General features: G+C 34.1%; 1 protein-coding gene across 3 annotated transcripts in view; it reads left to right on the top strand.

Annotated features, from left to right (window-relative positions):
• The first annotated feature begins 308 nt into the window (after positions 1-308).
• The window catches only part of PALLD (palladin, cytoskeletal associated protein), a 412,154-nt gene continuing 403,682 nt past the window's right edge, over positions 309-8,780 (top strand). For 2 of the 3 annotated variants that reach the window (XM_032332582.1, XM_032332581.1), the window contains exon 1: positions 310-454. The gene's annotated coding sequence lies outside the window, so the exon portion shown is untranslated. Of the gene's footprint in view, positions 455-8,780 lie in introns of all 3 variants that reach the window. The other variant, XM_032332583.1, reaches the window with a different exon arrangement.

Genomic DNA, 8,780 nt, shown 5'->3' with positions numbered 1-8,780 from the left:
AAGGTCCCTTTTTCTACTTGGAATCACGTACTGTACTTTTAATTGATTAAGAATATGTTAAAAGGACAGGTGGTGGTTTTGAGCCACAAGGTCAGGGTGTAGAGGGATATGTGTAAATCCTATGTTTATTATATCTATAAATATAGTTCTTTCTACACTGAGTGCCTTTAATTTCTAAGAACCCAGTCCTCAGACCTAGGGTTGCTTCCCAGCCCACTGCTGGAATTCCTGATCGTGGCAGTCTGCTGAAACATGAGTTCAGTTACCAAATATAGTTGAGTGGAGTAAGAGGACAGATGCAAGTCTGAGGCCACAGTTGCCTCAGAGTGACCAAGGACCAAGCTGTCTTTAATGAATAGGCAAGACCAACCTCCACTCTCCCAGAAAAGAAGAAATGCTCATCTGAAACCCATCACCTTTTCAGAGCCTTCAGAGTAACCAAGGACTGAAAAAGGTTTGTAAGGTAGTTCTTAATATACTAACTAGGGCAACATTCTTTCAACTTTTTCTTAAAGCTGAAAATATAACAGTTTGCCTGAAATTGTAATACTATTTAGAAGATGCCTTGATTTTTTGTTTGTTTGTTTGGAGAGAAAAACTAATGGGGATTTTATAGTCTTTCCAAAAGCAGATAATACATAAGATTTACCTTTATTTTTACCTCTGCCATCAAGGAACTGAATTTTCTCTTATAATCTTAATCATGCTAAATTGGTACTATCAATTCAAAAAGGAATAAATGTAGTTATGGAACAATATTTGTCAAGATTTTATATGTGTTAATATGTGTTATGTTTCATAGAAAATACGAACACAGTTAATTTGAACCTCACCCATACCTAGGCTAAATACTGAGGGCTTAAAGTTAGGTACTTTAGTTTTTAGTAACATTTTAAGTTGTTAACTATACTTCCAACTTTACTAAAAATCCAAAAATTTTTTAAAATCTTTTTTGTGATCATAATAGATATTTTAAATTATAATACATATTTTAAATTATATCTATGCATAAAGGTTACATGCTTATTTATAAAATAGAGCTTACTAAGGGAAACTATAGTCAAATTTAAATATGACAGTATGATTTTATATCGTGTTTTAAGTTACACATGAAATTGTCTTGAATCCAGTATATGAGGTTAATACAGAATGATTGGAGGCTCATATTACTTTTTTTTAACATTTGCTAAAAATATGAATCACCTTCTAATTTGAATAATGTGACCACATATCAAGTCCATTGCGTGATGATAACTATGCAAAATCTGCTTCAACATGTATGTATAGAAATTACATAATAAATATCCTTTCAAATATTTTTTCTCAAAGATCTTGAAAGCTCACCTTGATTATTCAGATTTTAAATATCAGAGATTATTTGACAAATTAGTAACAATGGACAAGATGTAAGAGATTTAGTTAGCCAATAAATGCTCTCTAAATATGTGATTACATATTCCTAGAATACAAATTAGTCCTCTCACATTCTAGTGTGTAATATGGAGTAGGGTCTATATCTTAGGGGCCTTGTCTCAGTTCTGTTTGAGCTTCTCTGTTTTATTTCTAAAACTGAACATTGAAGGGGTCCTATAGCATCCTTCATAATAGAGTAAGTATCTAGATTATACTGAGCATTACAACCACTTTAATTTCTTTACTTCATTGAAAAAAATTTAGAGGGAAAACATTAGTCAAGTTTCAAAAAACATGATATATTCCTAAAGATACACCAACTGAAACATGTAAGGACAAGACAAAAGACTCCACTTCATTATTAATATGTGTGTGGAGGATATCAAAGGGTATTGTGATAACTGAGTTCCAGTCAGGAATTTCAGCTATCTGGAGTTAATGGCTATGCCCTAGCTAAATTCTAGCAAAGAAAACAAATATTGAGCAAAGTAGCTCTGATTATAATTTGTAACTGTTACATTAGAGAATAGTGAAACAAATTTGGTAAATAATATTTGACCTGCATACTTTTGATATTAAAACTCATTTTTTAAATCCATTTCAACCTAAATCAGTTTGACTACACATAATATTCCTTTCCAAGATTTCCTTTCCACAAATTTTCTACAACTGTATATATTCATTCAGATTTTGTCCTTTTTTTCTTTCTTTCTTATTCTGAAACAATCAGTTGTTTTACTTTAGGACAAAATTATTTTTCCCCCTTAATAATCTGTATACATCATACCTTTTCTTACTAAATACACATCCTAGTTTGCTTGTATAGAGATGGTTGTCTTAATATTTCTAGTGGCTTTAATGACATATGCTAATTAGAATTCTTAACCCTCAGAATTCTTATTTCTAGTAAAAACTAATTAGTAAGCAATTGTGGACTGTCTATTATGCTAGCATTCTGTGGGTTGGCAAATTTATAAATAGATTTTATGATTTCTCGAAGTATATTCTTCCTCATAGTAAATTTTTCAGTGTGGCACAAAACATATTTACTAATAGACCCAAATATTTTTAGTTTCTCTGTAAAAGGAAGCCAAAAGTAGATAAGCCTATGTTCAGTTATTCATGTTTCAGTATTTTATTTTATTTGGAAATTATTTGATATTCAGTGCATATTCATTATTTAATTTATTTCAGTGTAATTTTAAGGTTTTAAGTTACCAAAAGGTTTTTAGAAACTGTCTTTTTTAAATTTTTTAGAGGGGTGGGGAAAAGGACAGCAAGAGAGAATCTTAAGCAGGCCCCGCACCCAGCACTAGCTTAACGCACTGAGACAATCCTGAGATCATGACCTGAGCCAAAATCAGGAGCCAGATGCTTAACCGACTGAGCCACTCAGGCACCCCTTTCGAAATTATTCTTAGGTAGACACACCATAAAGCAAAATTATTGTTTAAACTTAAATAGACATACCATAAAGCATAATGACTGTTTAAAATTCATTTATAAACTTTTATCTTATGTCTAATTAATTTACTCGTTGTCAATTATGTTTAGATTATTCATGAAAATTTCATGAGTCATTAAGTAGGTAACCATCATGTTATCATTCTTGCTTTCAAATTATGTAACAGAGATAATATGAGATTATTTGACTTTTGTGTAATTCTAGGTTAAATAAAAGTTGTATGTCCCATTACATGTAATGCTGATACTCCTAAAGACATTCCTATTTTAATTAAACCAACAAACTTAAACTAGCTTTTTTCTTTTTTTTCTGAAGATTGTCCTCAATCATGAGAACTTGAAAAATATTTGGGTTAGTTTATTTGTATCTGAGAATATAGTTGATTTATAAAAACAGTTAATTTTCTTTAAGCCAGTTAAATAGAGCTCTTTACAAATTAATTTTGGTGGGGTGCCTGGGTGGCTCAGTGGGTTAAGCCTCTGCCTTAGGCTCTGGTCATGGTCTCAGGGTCCTGGGATCAGGCCGCATCTGGCTTCCTGCTCAGCAGGGAGCCTGCTTTCCCCTCTCTCTCTGCCTGTCTCTCTTGTGATCTACTTGTGATCTCTCTCTCTCTCTCTCTCTCTTTCAAATAAATAAATAAAATCTTTTTTAAAAATTTAATTTTGGCACTGCTATCTGGAGGTAAAAAATTTCATCTGCAACATACCTACAAGGACATGCACATACACAGAGATATATGCAAACTGCTCTTAATAGCCTTTGCATTAAAATTCTTAGCTATGAGACAGGTACAATAATACACAACTCACCAGTTTATAAAAGAACAATTTGGATCTAAATCGTGTTTCTAGAAGATAAAGTAAGTTAAAGTTACCTGCTCAGATGGCTGAAACCTTTTATTAATATTTGTGGAGAAAGCTCTTAAGATTTTTTATTTGATTCCTTTCCAGTTTCCCTTTTTTGTTTGTTTGTTTGTTCTCTTCTGATAAGAATTACCTCCCTGAATTTTGTGTTTCAAAGAGATGGCCTCAGTTTCTAGCGATCAGACAGAACATTTTCATCTCAAAGGTACAGAGAAAAAACACAAAGTCCAAGAAGGACTTTTGTTTCCTAAGTACAGAATTTTTATAATATCTACAAGGGTTTTGAGATGAATAGGGGAGGTTTAGAGATTGGTAAAAAGGGTAAGAGGGCTTTTTTCTGTTCTTGCAAAGACCGAATTTGTAAGACCAGTTGTACAAGTTGCCCTCAATTGGTAGTACAGCTCTTTTCAATTCCCCAAAGAGTCTGACTATATCAAGGCACTGATTCATCCATCCAATTTTATTGTCCTCAGTTTCCTTCTCTTTAATAGGGAATCTTTAAGATACAAATCAGAAGTTTCTCAAGTTCTGGATTAAGAGCTGTTTGTCTTTGGAATGTTTTTCTTTCCCTCTGGGTACATAGTTTTATTTATCTTAGGAGAAAAGGCCTTTGAAAAAGTTCTTATCAGGCTCTAAATATCAGCTTTCAGTTTGGCCAACTTTTCACCATAGAACTACTTTAAAAATCCTTCCAAATATCTTGTTGGGTTTCAACTTGGACAAATAGTAAATATTGCTGGCAGTATTGAACAACTTTATGGACCCAAGAGGTGTCCTTAAAGAGGGTGCAAAAGATACGATAGATCCAAGATCCACAGCCACTCCTAAAGATAGCCCAAGGAAAGTAAGACTTACACAACAGTGTTGAGAGCTGGTTACTGTCAGTAAGGCCCCTGCTGCAAATTGAAGTACAGCCCAAATTTCTGTTGGACCATATTTTTGGTACCCCATAATTGATAGTTGCCAAGCCAAATTCTCAGAACACAGAAAAAAACAAACAAAAACCAATAGTTGTCCCTGGGAGAGAAAGGGTCAATAACCAATGGTCTGGATTTGGAAGTAAGAAACTCTGCTAGTCAGAGAGGAATTTTACCTTCCTCTCTGACTGGCACTATAGAGTACCAGGGAAGCTAATTCTGGTGATAACTTTCACCCTTCACCAGCTTCTGCCAGTTTTCCCAGAATCCTTTCTGTGAGCTCCAGAGTGAGTACATTTAAAGTGGAAATTGTAGACCAGTATTTACTAGAATTTTGCAAGGTTTTCTATTGACTTTAGTTTTAGTTTCCCCTTGGTGGTTTAAGGGGTAACTAGTAGCAGTTGACTGGAAAATCTCTTAGAAACCATCAACCCTGGGAGGGGCCCATATGGAGGCCCTCTTGGGGGTATTTGGGTTGGTGTCAAGAACTTGTCAAAATCTTCAGGGGCAATCATTTTTCCAGTGTCCCAGTTAATTGCAAGTGAGACATCAATTTCTAGACCAGAGTTTTGATTACGGGAAGAATACAACAGGAAAGGCCCAAAGTGTTTTAAGTTTCTAGCGTTGGGTCTATTGCACTTACAAGGCCAATAATTTAGACTTTTGTTTACACTCTTTTGGTCTCTTCAGAGTAGAAAAGTGGTTCAGATGGAAGATTAATAGACTGAGTACTCAGATTAAGTAGGATAATTTTTCATCAGCCTTTTGCAATGAATCTTTCAGTGAAACCATTTGGAATCTTGAACCATTTTGGAGACTTCTTCATGCCAATTACAATAGGTATCTTATTCTGTTTGTTGATTTTGGGGTCCTTGCTTTCAAGACACTTCTTATATGAATGATCTTGTCTAATTGGAATGTTCCCCATAATGTCCATTGTAATTCTAAGTTGTTTTAGTAAAAGTTTACCTTTTTTTTTTAAGATATCTACAGTTTCCAAGACTATAGTTCTTAGACATTAAATAAGCAGGTGTGCCAAAATGTAGTGTGTTCAATTCTTTGAATCTTGATAATCCTATTTCTTTAGCTAAGTCTTGGTTCTCTGAAAGACAAATTAAAACCTAAGAGTTATATGCCACTGGGTTGGGAGTTTTGTGGAGTTTTCAAATTGCCTCATTTCACAAAATTTTCTTGAGGTTGGTGGGTGAATGAGTATCAATCTAACTCATTCCATGACCAATTTATCTTGGTCTGGGAGTCCTAGAATTAGGATCTAAGTGCCAATAACAGCTTTTAAGTGCTCTACTCCTCCCCACCACTTTTGAGACTTTGGCTTATAAGGTTGTCATTAACAATAGATATATTATTCAATTATTCATTACACAAACTATCTTTATAATGGCAGATATCCTGATGGCTTTTACTTGTTCCTACTTAGATTTTGGTTTTGATGGTCTAAACAGTCTAATTTCTTAATTTATTTTCCCAAGAACCCAAGTAATTTATGCTGTGGACTCACATTAGGCTTTGTGAGTCCCCTAAAAACTGCCACCCATTGTAGACTCCCAATATAACTATCCCAGAACCTTTACAGGACTTTCAGAACCTTTCTGGGATTTGTTTGTTTGTTTACATATGCTTTTTCTGTGTGTATGTGTGCATGTTTGTGTGTATGTGTGTGTATACTTTTTTTAAATAAACATTTTAAAAATAAAGTTTGGATCAGAGAGCTGAACACAAGGGACAACTGAACACTGTCAGAGTTCAAATCTGACAGTGACTTACCCACAGCCCTCAGTAACCATGAAAGGAACAGAGTATTCAAAGGGTTCACAAGGCACCTATGCAGCATCTTGTTGTCCTATAGGCCATTACCTACACTTTTAGTTTCCATCCTTGTCACAAAAACTGTTAAAAAATGATTAAACTAGATAATTTAGGTAATAAAAGAAGTTTTCTTTAAACACTTCAGTAAGTCGACAGTTTCCTTTTGGAGAACTGCAAAATGGGGTAGAAAGCCAGAAAACTTTTATTGTATAAAAAATGAAGAACAAAGAAGAGAAAAATAGAAAATATCTTGGCAAGAGCCACATAGTCATCCCTGTTTGAGTAAGAAAGAGTAAAGAAATACAAATAAAACCCAGAGTTGGTTTGGTTTTGGGGATTGACTGATCGGGTTTCTAGTTAAGCGGAACATTTACAAGTCTCAAAAGTTATCTAAGTTTCAATATGCTAGTGAGGAACCCCAGGCAGGAGTGGCTCCACCTTGGGCCCAGAAAGTTATGTTAATAAAAGGAAGAAATTATCAATAATAACTTTGAAAGCAAATGGACTAAATGCTCCAATCAAAAGACACATGTGATTGAATAGATAAAAAAGCAAGACCCGATTATATACTATCTATAAGAGACTCTTCTCAGACCTAAAGATGCATGCAGATTGAAAGTTAGGCCTGGAAAACATTTGTCATGCAAATGGAAGCTAAGAGAAAGCTAGGGTGACAACACTTACATTAGGCAAAATAGACCTAAAAAAAAAAAAAACCCCACACACAAAAAGGGACATCACATCATCATAAAGAGAACATCCAACAAAAGATAGAACATGTAATATTTATGCACCCAACATGGGAGCACCAAATATGTAAAGTAACTATTAACAAACATAAAGGAAGAAATTAATAGTAATACAATAATAGTTGGGAACTTTCACACCCCAGTTACATCAATGAATAAATCATCCAGATAGGAAATCAACAAAGACACAGTGGTTTTGAATGACACTTTGAAGCAGATGGATCTAACATATATATTCAGAATATTCCATCCAAAAATAGGAATACACATTCTTTTCAAGTACACATGGGAAATTCTCCAGAATAGATCACATACAGGCCACAAAACAAGTCTCAGCAAATTCAAAAAAGACTGCAGTTGTATCATGCATCTCTTCCAATCACAACACTATGAAACTAGAAAGCAACTCCAAAAGAAAAAAATCTGGAAAGACCACAAATACACCAAGCTTATGTAACATGCTATTAAACAATGAATGGAGAATGGGTTAACCAAGAAACCAAAGAAGAAATCAAAAAAGTACATGAAGACAAATGAAAATGAAAACACAAAATCTTTGGGATGCAGCAAAAGTTGTTCTAGGAGGGAGCATTATAGCAATATAGGCCTACCTCAGAACCAAGAAAAATCTCAAATAAACAGCCTAATCATACACCTAAAGTTAGTAGAAAAAGAAGAGCAAACAAAACCCAAAGCCAGTAGAAGGAAGGAAATAATAAAGATTGAAGCAGAAATAAATGAAATAGAAACTAAAAAAACACTAAAACAAATCAATGAAACCGGGAGCTTTTCTTCAATAAAACTGATAAACCTTTGGTCAAATTCATCAAAAGAGAGAAAGGGAAACAGAAAGAGGACACAAATAAATAAAATCAGAAGTGAAACAGGTGAAACAGAAACCAGCATCATAGAAATACAATCATAAGAGAATATTATGAAAAATTATATGCCAACAAATTGGACAACCTAGAAGGAATGGAGAAATTCCTAGAAATATTCTCCCAAAACTGAACTTGGAAGAAATAGAAAATTTGGACAGACCAATTACTAGCAATGAAATTGAATCGGTAATGAAAAAATTCCCAACAAACCAAAGTCCAGGACCAAATGGCTTCACAAGTGAATTCTACTAAAGACTTAAGAATAGTTAATATCAGAGCACCTGGGTAGCCCAATCAGTTAAGCATCTGACTCTTGATTTTGACTTGGGACATGATCTCAGGGTCAGGAGACTGACCCTTTGAGATTGATGCTCAGCAGGGAGTCTGCTTGATGATTCTCTCTCCATCTTCTCCTGCTCCTACCCCTGCTCATGTGCTCTCTCTCTTTTTCTCTCTCTCTAAAAACAATAAATCTTAAAAAAAAAAAAAGTATAGTAAATACCTATCCTTCTCAAACTATTTCAAAAAATGATAGAGCAAGGAAAGCTTCCAAATTCATTCCATAAGACCAGCATTATCCTAATACATAGACGCAAAAATCTTTAACAAAATATTAGCAAACCGCATTCAACAATACATTAAAAAAAATTATCACAGTCAAGTGG

This window comes from Mustela erminea, chromosome 2, assembly GCF_009829155.1.
Source record: "Mustela erminea isolate mMusErm1 chromosome 2, mMusErm1.Pri, whole genome shotgun sequence".
Classification (NCBI taxonomy): Eukaryota; Metazoa; Chordata; class Mammalia; order Carnivora; family Mustelidae; genus Mustela; species Mustela erminea.
The sequence above is the reverse complement of the archived record's forward strand: the minus strand, read 5'-3'. Positions and strand labels throughout refer to the sequence as shown.